Genomic DNA, 13,869 nt, shown 5'->3' with positions numbered 1-13,869 from the left:
CCCTTGGGTTGGAAAGCCAGGAATTCTGCATATAGCACTCTAGAGTTAGACTGCCTATTATCCCTCCTTGCATGATTTTTCTGAGCCTCAGTTTCCTTAATTGTAAAATAAAGATAATACCTCTCAACTCTCTAGCACTTGTATAAGAAATTAGTGGATGTAACAGAGCCATTGTAGTCCAGCATGTGGCCACTCATGCATGTTAGCCAAAATTAGTATTGTTGTTAGAAAAATAAAGTCCTACTGAGAGGAATTTTCTGGTCTGAGAGGCTCACGCTCAGGAAGCAGACTGCCTGGATTCAAACCCTAAATCTACTATTTACCATGACTCAAATCACATTAGCCTCTTCTGCCTCTTTCCTTCACTGTGAAATAGGGATAATACATAATCACAGAGTTCTGTGAACAGTAAACAAGTTAGCTCACGGAAGGAGATTGCCTTAGCATTTCACCAGCGATAAGGGTCTGATAAATGCTATCTCTCTCCTTTCTGATTGTGATGCAACTGTTTGGGGGAAGGCAGTGTGGAGGAGGTGTGCTCCATCAAGCTGGAGGATGAAGCCTGGAAGAGCAGGTTCATTCAACACTTACTGGGGAGAGGATTCTGAGGCTCTGTACCTTGAAAGGCAGCTGTGAGGTGAGGCAACAGCACAGCACTGTGGGATCCAGAACTGCAAGTCCCTCGCACCCCCTTCATTTTTTCATGTAACACCACAATGGAACCTGGTGGCTTCTCTGAACAAGATCAGAGTCCTTCCCTAATTAACTGATGACCTTGAGACAAGTCATGTGTGTCTCAAACATCAACTGAGGACACAGGTTAATACTTCCCTAAGCTCCCTTGGAGGCGGGGAGAGGCAAGTCTGTCTGCCCAGGGATAAGAGAGCCCTTCAAAAAAGTCAGCTGTGCATATTCCAGAGGGTTTTGAAATTTGTCTTTGTTCTGAGAGTTGGGGGAGGGTTTGGGGGTTTTGGTTTGTTGTGTTTCATTTTGTTTTGTTTTATTTTTTTGGTTTTTCAAGACGGTTTCTCTGTATAGCTCTGGCTGTCCTGGAACTCACTTTGTAGACCAGGCTGGCCTCGAACTCTGAAATCCACCTGCCTCTACCTCCCAAGTGCTGGGATTAAAGGCGTGCGCCACCACAATGGGCACATGTGTGTTAATTGTTCTTCTCCCTTTCATTTCTGTGAACTTCTCCAGGGGTCACAGAGGAAAACAAAGACAGACACACACACACATACACACATACATACACAGACTCAGACATAGATACAGGCACAAGGAGACAGCAGGTCTTGCTGCAAAGGATAGCTCTGGGTTCTTTTAATATATATTTATATTAATATATGTTGTATATATTATAAAGATACATAAATCATTTCCCTCTTCCCTTTTCCCTTCCAAATCCCATGTATTCTCCCTTTGTTCTCTTTCAAATTTATAACCTTTTTTGTTATATACACATATGTATGTATATATATTCTTGAAATACATGAATATAACCTGCTCCATCCAAATTGTGTTATATGTTTGTTTTCAGGGCTAACCATTTGGTATTGGATAACCAACTAGTGTGCTCTTCCCTGGGAAAGACTTTCTTGCTCTCTCAGCATTTTAGTTGCCTATAGTTCTTTTTCTAGAGTTGCGGCCTTCTTAGCATAAGGTGTCATCCTATGGCTGTGGCTTTAATGTGTGTTACTCCAAGCTGGTATGTTGAGACCTAATTAACAAGGTATTAGAAGGTGGGGCTTTTCAGGGAAGTGTTAGCTCAGGAATAATCTCATGAAGAATATATTTTTAAAGACTTGTTTTTATGGTTTTTATTTGTGTGTCTGTGTGGGTTAACTCTGTCTCTCTGTGTGTGTGTGTGTGTGTGTGTGTGTGTGTGTGTGTGTGTGTGTGTGCCTGTAGAAGCCAGAGAGATTGCAAGATCTCTTGTAGCTGGAGTTCCAAAAACCTGTGAGCCACCCCGATGTGGGGGTACTGAGAATGAAACTCAGGTCCCTGTGAGGGCAGTATGCACTTTAATATTGATGAGCCGTGTGTCCAGCCCCAACTATATTAATAACCTTATAAAAGAAATGCTGGGATAAAGAGAATGAGGTAATAAAGAGGTCTAGGGATGGGGCATGGCTCTAACAGAGTGCCTATCGTGCATAACAGAGGAGAGCTGCCTGCTGCCTTCAACATAGTGCTCTTCATTTGTCTCTTCTGCCATTTGAGGAAGCAGCAACAAGATGCCACCCACAGGTCAGAACAAATCCCTGCTGAACACCAAATCTATGCCTTGATCTATACTTCCCACGTTCTTAAGAACTGTAAGGAAAGTTTTTTTCTTTGTAAATTACCCAACCTTAGGCATCTTGTTAGAGTAGCACAAACACTAAGACTGGAACTTCCAGCCCCATATGTAAAGAGTCCCATGCAGAAGCACTGTCAGCGAGGCTGCTTCCAAGTCACAAGGCACTGTCAGGTCTTTAGACTCAGTCTGGGGCCTCCCAGCACCCTTCTGAGTTTGGAGTTTGATTTCTGTGCTGTAGTGATTGTGAAATGGCTCCAATAAAGCTGGGAGCAGTGGCTATAATCCCAGCACTTGGGAGGTGGAGGTAGGAGGCCCAAAAGCACAAAATCATCCTGAACTACAATGTGATGAGCTATATTATATAGCCAGGGCTGATCTTGAACTAGTGAGCCCTCTGCCCATGCCTCCTAAATGGTAAGAGTACCCCAGCATTACCAGAGAACAAGCCCAATCTAGTCTGCTGGAGTTTAGGAGAACTAGTGAGAGCCCAGTTCTACCTGCTCAGGTCCTTACATAGCACAGATTAGCCAGGCAATCGGAGCTACAGACAGAGGGTGAATCTCACCAAACTCAAATGAGCTAGCAGAACCACCAGCTAACTAACCCACAGACACAATACAACCAACAATCTTCTTACAAAACACTAGCTTAATTTATTCTTTTATTTTTAGTTTATTCTTACAAAACAATACTTATAGTGATCTATACCTGTCCTCCCAGCAATGCTTACAAAGCAGAAACTAGAGTGCCATGAGTTCAAGAACAGCTTGGGCTACACAATAGGACTCTATCATGGAAGGAAAGGGGAGGGAGGAGGCGGACTACTAAATGCCACTGCTCAGATGAGTGACTGAGGAGCAGACTCACCAGGAGCATGACTGAAAACTGCCTACCCTGTGGGAAGCCTCAATCCTCCTGTCTCCATGTCTGCCACAGACACAGACTACAACTGTTATTAAAAGCTAGCCATAAGACTGGAAATCTACCAGCCATGCCCCGCCCTAATCTGTTTTCCTTGTCCTGTTTTTTTAAGCTGTGCTACCTTTGCATGTACAGAAAATAGTTTTTGCTCTCTCTCTCTCTTTCTCTCTCTCTCTCTCTCTCTCTCAAGGGTCTCACTCTGAACCAAATGACTCAATGTGTAGCCCAGGCTGGCCTTAGACTTTCAAGCAATTCTCCTGCCTTAGCCTCCCAAGTGGTTGAACTATGGGCAAGCCACCATGCCCACCTTACTTAAAATGTTCCATCTGAGGCCAGGTAGTGGCACCTGCTTTTAATCCCAGCACTCAGAAGGGAGGAGAAGGATTAGCTTGGTCTACACCAAGAGTTTCAGGATAGGAAGGACTACATACAGAGAGAACCTGTCTTGAACAAGCAAACCAAGGTGTTTAATTAATTAAAGTTCTGTAACTTAATTGAAATTATGAGATCAGTCTCTTAAACATTTGATACTTGGTTTCCTCAACTGTAAAAGTGAACTATTTGGCCATAAGAACTAAATAAGCCAATGTTTAAAGTCCTTAGACTACTACTTGACATTTGTCATTAAAGAACACAGAATAGTGTGTGTAAAAATGAGCCACAGTTCCCAGCACTTGGGAGGCAGAGGCAGGCAGATTTCTGAGTTCGAGGCCAGCCTGGTCTACAGAGTGAGTTCCAGGACAGCCAGGGAACCAGGGCTATACAGAGAAACCCTGTCTCAAAAAACAAAACCAAAACAAACCAAAACAAAACAAAACAAACAAAAAAAAAAAAGAGCCACAGCAATGGCAGTGAACTGGAGACATACTTTGATCTTGAAGTATTGTTTTCACTGTGAGCTGGAGACATTACTGTGATGAGCCAGCTCACATGCTTTCCCAACCAAGAAGGAGTGGGAGATAGCTTGTAGGTGTCAAAGCAGTTTTCGAAACCAAGACATGTGAAAAAACACATACTTTCATTCTTTAAAAGTGCTACTAGAATATTATTACTTGCTCACGTTGTATTCCAGAGAACATACTCATGGTAGATTGTGTGTAGATCAGTGATATATGGAGAACTTACCTGGAAAAATAGTTTTCACAAATCAGGCCTGGCACGGTGGCTTATGCCTGTAATCCTGCACTCAGCTGAAATAGGGAAGAGGGAGAGAGGGAAGAGGAGAGAAGAGAAGGACAGAGACACAGAAACTCTGAATGAGAATGTGCCTCACTGGCTTATATATTTGAATACTTGGTCCCCAATTGGTGGAACTGTTTAGGGTTAGGGATGGTGGCCTTGCTGGAGGAGGTGTGTCACTGGGAGCAGGCTTTGAAGTTTCAAAAGACTCTCATCATCCTGTTAGCTCACTCTGCCTTGTGCTTGTCAATCAGGTTGTGAGCACTGGGCGCCTGTTCTAAGTGCCTTTAGCCATGCCTTTGCTCTGGCTTCACAGCCTCTAACGTCTGTAAGGCCAATGAAACATGTTAAACATGGTAGTTTAACAGAGCAATAGAAAAGTGACAACATGGGGGCGGAAAGATGGCTCAGCAGTTAAGAGCACTGACTACTCTTCTAGAGAACCCAGGTTCAAATCCCAGCACCCACATGGCAGCTCACAACTGCCTGTAACTCCAAAATCTGACACCCTCACACAGACATACATGCATTATAGGCAAAATGCTGATGCACAAAAAGGTTTTATAGATTTACAAAATATAAAAACTCAACTTTTTAGATGTTTTGGAGTTTGTTTTGTTGTTACATATACTTGTGTGTGTCATGTGCCACATGCATGTAGAGGTCAGAGGAACAACGATGTGGAATTCTCTCCTTCTAGGGCCAGGAATCAAATAAATCATCAGGCTTAGCAGTAAACACCATGACCTAATAAGCCATCTCACCAGTCCACTTTGAGTTTTTGTTTTTGTTTTTTTTTTTTTTAAAGACATTGGGAAAGATGACTTTCAGTCAAACATTTTCTTTTGAAATTGTTGAGAGAGATGTCCAGAGGTGGAAGCTACCCATTGATCTGATCAAGGGTTCCCAATGAAGTTAGAGGACTGAAGGAGCTGAAAGGGTTGGTGGCCCCAGGAGGAGAGCAACAGTTCCAGCCAAACAGCTCCCCAGGGTCTAAACCACCAGCCTGGGAGCACAAAGGGAGGCACCCATGACTTCAGCTGTATACTTAGGGGAGGATGGCCTTGTCGGGCATGGGTGGGAGAGGAAATCCCTGGTCCCATGAAGGCTGAACACCAGGCAGGGAGGAATTCGGGGGGGGGGGGGGTAGGTGGGGCACACCCTTGTGGAGGCAGGAGGGGGGATGGGATAGGGGGTTCCTGGGTGGTGGGGGGAATGGGGTGAGGGGATAAAATCTAAAATGCATTTTAAAGAAATATATATGTAAAAATGATAAAACAAAAAAAATTATCTTGATACTAAAATTTTTTTTTGAGAATTGCATATTGCAGAATACACAGCCTTGGTGTATCTACTCATCAAGCAAGCTGAGCAGACCTGCTCAAACCTCTGATGTCCTGGATTCCATCTGGATGCAGTGAAGACACAGCATCAGAGGCTTATCAATTTACTCTTCCCCCCACCCCTCTTCTAATATCTCAACACCCTTAATCAGCTTGAAGAAGTTAATGAAGAGTCAGTGTCTCTATCCCCTGGGCTTGGGGACTAAGGTGGTTAATATTGGGCTGTCTTTCTAGGGAAAAGTGGTTTTGTTGGAACAGGGAGGATTAGCCAGGATTTATTTCATAGCCATAACCTATTGGTAGAAATCTGTATAATTATTATCAAGATGAAGTTATAATTTCTTAAATGGTACAAACTTACTTTGATTTCAAATTTAAGGTTTTCATTGGTACGAGCATATTGACATAAAAGTGAGATGAATATTGTTACTCTCATAGGCATTGTGCCTGTATAACACATTTAGGAATACAAGGCTTAGACCCAGTCCTTCTTTAACTTTTTTAACTGATTTGGGACAGTTAGCCTGTGAGTTAAGGGACTATAGCAAATTCATGGCTCTGAGTTTATTGTTAGGGTGTTTTCTATATTTTATTTATAAATAGCTGAGAGGAGTGAACAGACAGCAGTCCAGATTACCTTACATGGATAGTTGTTTTTCAAAACGTCAGAAGTCCACAGAATTGACGTTACAAACATTTCTGTATTAATGTTCATTTTGATTAGAGACCTGTTTGCTCCTGACAGCTTCCTGTCTTGGATTCTAAGAAGAAATTGAGCATCTTTGGAGTTACTCCAGTTGTGGTGAGATAGCCACTAGGGAAGAAGTGCCTCTTTCCAACTACAGACAAATTACTGTCCAGAAAAGGACATACTTGAAGAATAGTCGACTTATTATATCTGCCTAGACAGAGTAATCAGCCCTTAATAATTCTGCATCACTAAGGTCTGTCAGATGATCCTAGGCCAGAAGACTGAAGATCAGATGCTCCAACATTCTGTAGTATAGGGACTGTCCAGGTGTTCAGCGGTCTCTATAAATTGGCTAAGTTTTAGAAGCTATGCTTTGTGCTTCCCATAATTTCAGTTAACTCAGTCATTCTGGATTTCTGACGGGGTTGAAAACTTAGAGTCTCATAGCCAATCCTGGCTATTTACTTTGAGAGAAAAGATTTGAGTGGATGACATTCATTCTAAAGCCAAGAAAAATGCCAGGTTCCGAACTAAGTGTTTTAGTTAGAAGAGATGACAGAGGTTCTGGTTAGTCAACAAAATGATGGACTGGGTATTAGGACTATCTTGTACCTCACTGGTACAAATTGGCATAATTATGCTCTAATTGTATTTTGAGAGAAAAGTTTTATTTTAACAGGGAGGGTGATATGTAGGAGGAGCTAAGGTGGGAGGAGTACTGAGAGGAAGAGAAGGAGTAAGGAGAGGAAGAGAAGGAGAGAAGCTAGGTGATGAGAGAGAGAAAGAGAAAGAGAGGGGAGGGGACATGGAGGCAGATGTTCACGTGTCTCCAGCAGTCAAAGATTTTTTTTTTTTTTTTTTTTTTTTTTTTTTTGGTTTTTCGAAACAGGGTTTCTCTGTGTAGCCCTGGCTGTCCTGAAGCTCACTCTGTAGACCAGGCTAGCCTCTCGAACTCAGAAATCTGCCTGCCTCTGCCTCCCAAGTGCTGGGGTTACAGGCGTGCGCCACCACCGCCCGGCCAAAGATAGTTGATATATCTAGGTTGGGTATTAGGTTACACTTCTGATTGAGCATTACCAAACTTACAAAGCCTTTGACTAACATTTTTTTAAAAATTGTATAAAAGGAAAAAGGAAAAGGGGGCATGGGATAGTGGTTTTCTAGGGAGGGGGAATGGGGAAAGGGGATGGCATCTGAAATGTAAATAAAATATCCAATAAAAAAAAGGAAAAAAAAAAGAAATTGTCGAGAGGGATTTCAAAGACAATCTTGGTTTCCTAAATACAGCCCCATGGATATAACTACTGTTTGAATTCTCTTATCTTTGAATAAATTTTTTTTTGTAAATTGATGTATAAATGAATAAACTGAGTTTAAAGAAGCATGTCCTTTCATTTTACTTTTAAGGTACATTTTTTAAAAGAAATGAAGGAGGAAAAAGGGAGGGAGGGAAGAAAGGGGGTGATAAGGAGAAACAGAGCAAAGGAAGGAAGGGGTTAGTGATCCTTACAGGACACTTAAAATGCTGACTAGATTTTCTCCAATTACCAAGGTTCTCTCAGAGAACTCAGGCCCTGCTCTCCCACAGGTTCCAGTCACCTTCAGTGTGACTCAGTGTTCCAAGAAGCTCTTACCCTCTAGCCCTGGGACCTGCCTTCTTCTTTCCGATTTGGTAGCCCCCAGTGACTGGACTGTTCTTACACCATCAGCCTGGATTCTCTGTGGCCATACCTTTGACTTGCTGGATTTTGTCATAGCTGCAATAAATACTTGGAACACCTGTCACAACAAAAACATCTAAGGGAGACAGGTTACCTGCTCCGGAAGATACTTTCATATCTGGTTCTAACTTGAAGCAGCATATGTCTGTATGTGATGCTTCTGACAGACCAGTGAGCACCAAGATGAGGGTGGAGCCTGAAAATCCTCAGCCTGACTCCCTCAGTATTTGAGGTTCCACTATTATATTGCGCAGACTCTTCCCTTGGCCTATTTCCTCAACACTTCTGTTTGTTTGTTTGTTTGTTTGTTTGTCTGTTTTTCCCTGTAACCAAAACCCTACTCTACAATACATACTGCCTAGCAAACTCACTCTTCTCCAAGACCCAGTTCATCCAGGTGTGGCAGCCCCTGCTGGCAATCTGTGAGGGCAGCCTCTGGGGAAACCTTTTCTGAAAAGCCTTTACTGAAAATCAGTAAAGGACACAAATGTCCAGATTAAAGTTCCCTGGATCCAGATGGCAACATGCACACTTACTGTCTCCATTAAAAAAGCAAAAATAATTTTTAAGGCAGAGTTGTTGGTAAAACAAAAACATTTAGCTACAAGCAGATAGAAGGCCATATGTAACAGAAAGAAAAGACAAACAAGCTGGGCAGTGGTGGTGCATGTCTTTAATCCCAGTATTTGGGAGGCAGAGGCAGGCAAATTTCTGAGTTCAAGGCCAGCCTGGTCAACAGAGTGAGTTCCAGGACAGCCAGGGCTATACAGAGAAACCCTGTCTCAAAAAAAGCAAAAACAAAACAAAACAAAACGAAAAAAGAAAAAGACAAACAGGAAAAGAAAATCAGCATAAAACAGCAGAAGGAACCAAGGTGATTGCCCAGGAGAAGCCCTAAGCAAGAATGAGCTGGGAGGTGATGGCACACACCTTTAACCACAGCACTCAGGAGGCAAGAGGCAAGGTTCTCTGAGTTTGAGATCCGAGTGCCCTACATAGTAAGTAGAACAAGGTTACATAGAAGAGACCCTGCCTCAAAAAAACACAAAACAGACAGAAAATAATAGGCTATTTGAAGTTACAACAATAACCATTAATTAGTAGTTAAAACAGAAATCCAAATTAAATGAGAACTGTAAAGGCATAGTTAGGATTTCATAGTTCAAGCAACTATAGTGTGTGCATGAATTCCTCTGTAATGTACTAGGTTTACTTCCAGTCGTGGTTGAAGTTTCTCTTCCTCCTGGATGATTTCTCAAAATTTCCTGGTCTGCCTTGAGGCCAGTCACTCCTCCTTTTTCCCAAAACTTACAGTGCCTTACTTGCTGGGATGCAACTGAGTATTCATCAGTCTGGACTTTTCCAGGACCTATGGCTATGTCAGCATATTATAGCTGGGCACTGCCCAATGGATTGTGTAAATGAACTGTGCAGTTATAGACTGTGTAGCTTCAAAAACTCCTTTGGTTCATATCCCAGTGGCTTCTCGAGTTTATTTTGATAGTGGTAGCAGCAGTGACGGTGTGTGCCTTTAATCCCAGAAAGGCAGAGGCAAGCAGATCTCTGAGTTTGAAGCCAGCCTTGTCTATAAACTGAGTTCCAGGACAGCCAGAGGTACACAGAGTAACCCTGTCTCTAAGTTGGGGGTGGGGATGAAGCAGGGGGAAGAAAGAAAACAAAAACCCTGCATCAATTAATATTGGGCCAATGGAGTTTTTAAAATTATGTGTATGGGTGTTTTGCCTGTGTACATGTGTGCCTGGTGCCTCAGGAGATCCCCTGGAACTGAAATTACTCAGTTAGGAACCATCATCTGGGTGCTCAAAATGGAATCTTGGTCCTCTAGAAAAAACAGCCAGTGTTCTTAACCACTGAGCCATCTCAACCACAGTAGCAATATCTTTAACAATCACCTGAGTGTGATTCTATTCTCAACACTTTGAAGAACACTAGGGTCTTTGTATTTTATCAATATTTCCTGTCAGTCAGTTGGCTTAAATTAGCTGACGTGAAAAAGACCAGCATGAGGGTGACCTTATCAGATTCTCAGCTACCTGCTCAGTTCTGCCTTTCTCCATTTGGCTCAGCTTCACCTTCAGCCATCCCAAGACACCTGCCAGGCAGCGGTGCTTCATGACTTCTCATCTAGCCAGATAGAAACACTGCTTCCACAGAATTGAAGACCTAGAAAATGGGGCTGGTGAGATGGCTCAGTGGTTAAGAGCACTGACTGTTCTTCTGGAGGTCCTGAGCTCCAATTCCAGCAACCACATGGTGGCTCACAACCATCTGTAATGAGAGCTGATGCCCTCTTATAGGGTGTCTGAAGACAGCTATAGTGTCCTTACATACAATAAATAAAAATAAACCTTTGGGCCAGACCAAGCAGGGGCTAGAGGGAGGGGGGGGTAAGAAGACCTAGAAAGAAACCCAGGCAGCTAAGGCCACTAATAACTTATTTTGAGATAGGGTCTCACTGTGTAGTCCTGGCTGTCCTGAAACTTGATATGTAGACCAGGTTGTACTCAAACTCACAGAGATCCACTTGTCTATGCCCAATGAATGATGGGATGAAAGGCATGAGCCACCATCTCTGACAGCTTCCTAATTTTTGATAGATTGTCAAAAGTACACATTGCATCAAAAACAGCATCCTCAACAAATGATGCTGAGAAAAATGGATATCCATATACAGGAGGATGAAACTAGATCTCTTGCTCACTCGGAACACAAATCAATTCAGAATGGATCAAAGACCCTGATATAGCAACTGAAAATGTGAGGGGGAAAGATGAAGAGTCAGACTCGGAAAGGCAAACACGGCAAGCACATCTGTAACCTCAGTACCAGGGAGGCAGAGGCAGAGGCACAGGCACAGAGAGGCAAAGGCTCTAGGGCATCCTCAGCTACATAGCAAGTTAAAAGGCAGCCTGGGCTGGAACAAATACTGCTGCTTTTCCAGGCTCAGGTACTATTCTCAGAGCTTACATGGCTGCTTACAACTGCCTGTAACTGTAGTTCTAGGGGATCGGACGGCCTCAGGGCGGCACAGGCAATCACCCGCTACTTGAGAGATGACCTATATGCAAGTTCCTCACATAGACCACACTCCAAGGGTTTTGCTGTTGTCTGTTGTTTTGAAGTTTTTGTTTTGAGAAAGTCTCACTTTATGAACTCATTGTATAGACCATGCTGGCCTTGAATTGTCTGTGACCACTCTGCCTCTGCCTCGGAAGACTGTAGACTGCAGAGTGGTCACCACCTGGCTGCTTATTTTTGTTTTTGCACACTGGAGACTAAATTCAGGACCATATACATCCCAGATAAGTGCTTTACCACAGAGCCACATCCCTCATCCTGTATTCATTCATTGTTTTTTCTTTTTAAAAAAAAAACTTAGTTTTATGACATTTAACAAATATAACCACTGCTATAATTAATTCTTGTAATTTCTTTGAACAAAACATTAAATAAGCATGTTAATACTTCCACTCACATCACGTAACTGTTATTAGCATATTTATTGGTCTTTCAAGACAAGGTTTCACCGGGCAGTGGTGGCGCACTCCTTTAATCCCAGCACTTGGGAGGCAGAGGCAGGCGGATTTCTGAGTTTGAGGCCAGCCTGGTCTACAGAGTGAGTTCCAGGACAGCCAGGGCTACACAGAGAAACCCTGTTTGAAAAAAAAAAAAAAGAAGATGAAGAAGAAGACAAGGTTTCTCTGTGTAGCCCTGGTAAGTGCTCTAGCCCTGTATTTGTTTGTTTATTCGTTTGTTTTTCAAGACAGGGCTTCTCTGTGTAGCCCTGGCTGTCCTGGAACTCAACTCTGCAGACTAGGCTGACCTCGAACTCAAGAGATTCGCCTGCCTCTACCTGGGATTGAAAGAGTACTGAGATTGAAGGCGTCTGTCTGGCCCCACCACCTGGGTCTAGCCCTGCTATTTTGGTTTGATTTGGGTTTTGGTTCTTTGAGACAGGGTCTCATGCAGCCCAGGCAGGATTGGAATTTACTGAGTTGCTAAGGATGACCTTGAACTCCTGATATCCCTGCCTCTACCTACCAAGTACTACACTTACAGGCATGTACCATACATCATCAAGGATTTTTGCTATGGTTGAACCCCAGCTTTGGGAAAGTTCAGATCAGAAGTTCCCAGGAAGGTTTTATGATACCCTGATGGAAATAATTAAGCTGAAAGCACCTAACCAGTTAGACCAGTTGCAAACCCACAGTAATGATCTTGGGGTCACCACAGGATCTTTAGACTTTAATCCTCTTATCTTATTCAAAGTGACATACCAAAAGTCCAGTGGTCCAGATAAAGGTAAAACTCTCATCTAGTTATAAATCAACTCCATCTTCCAACCATAGTGATAGAAAGCAGATCAGCTATTACCTGAGACTAGAAACAAAAGTAGTGATTGAAAACAAAGACCAGAAGGTAACTTTTAAGGATAGAATTATTTTCAGTATCTCTTGGTGGTTATGGCTATATTATTAAATACAAAACTCATTATGCAGCACATTGATGAACTGCAAGGTAAAATAAGATCATACATCATACATTCCATTGTGTGAATATCCAGTTTATTCATCCAATTTCTTGCACAGTGACCTGTGGACTGTGTGTGGGCTTTGCTTGTAAGCAGGACTGCTATGAACATCCTTCAGAGGTGCGCTGGCATGCATGGATGAATTTCTCTGGAATTTACCCTTAGCACTGTAGTAACTGAGTTACAAGGCAGGGTATGTTCAATTACAGAAGACAAACCATTTTCTGAAGTTGTTGTGATAGTTGGTCTAAGTTGTCAATATGACTAGATTAAGAGATACCTCAGACTAGTGAAACACATCTTGTATGTTTCAAGAGGACTGGCACATGGGACAGTGACTAGTGAAGAAAAGATCCATCTTGAATATGAGTAGAACCCTCAAAAGGGCAAACTGTCCAGATGATGAAGGTAAGGAGGGGAAGGCAACTCTCCAACCAGCAAGTCTCTTTCTGCTCCAAGTGATACCATCTATTGCCATTGTTGCCCACCAAGCATCAGACCAATTCTTCATTTCTTAATACCGATTCAATAGCAGCAACTTTCCAAGAAGCTTCCAAACTTCAGTGTTGGACTGAAACTTCTCAGGCATTCTTAGTTTTCTGCCTCTTCAGTATGCAAATGGCTGTTGGTGGGCTATTCAGGCTCTTTCCAATCCAATGAACCCCCCCTTATAACCCATACACATATGTGTATGTATACTTGTGTGTGTGTGTGCATACATACACATGCTATTGGTTCTATTCATTTAGAAAACCCTGCTTAATACAGTAGTTTTGTTTCTCTTACCTAATCTGTCAGTCAATTAGACCATGATCCAAGGGCCAGCAGGCCCTCTCCTCAATGATTACTACTTAGCATCAGGTGGATATACAAGAGACAGAAACCCAGGAACCAAAGGTCTCCCAGCTTCAGAAATACTAAGTACAGAGTAAACAGCAGTCAGGGAGTGTACGCCATGAATGGAGGCTGGTGAGGGTCTTACTCAGATGTCAGCCAAGTTCCCTGCACTTCTATCTTACTAGCTTCATGACTTAAAGTCTGGAAGGCCTTCCAGGGTCCTCAGTTATAATACAAATCTCAAGAAAGGAGACGTCTTAATCTTTGCTAACATCCTTCTCAATGGATACTTCTAATACTAAAAAAAAAAAAAAAAAAAA

The sequence above is a fragment of the Arvicanthis niloticus genome, chromosome 5 (genome assembly GCF_011762505.2).
Source record: "Arvicanthis niloticus isolate mArvNil1 chromosome 5, mArvNil1.pat.X, whole genome shotgun sequence".
Taxonomy (NCBI): Eukaryota; Metazoa; Chordata; class Mammalia; order Rodentia; family Muridae; genus Arvicanthis; species Arvicanthis niloticus.
This window is presented reverse-complemented; position numbering follows the sequence as displayed.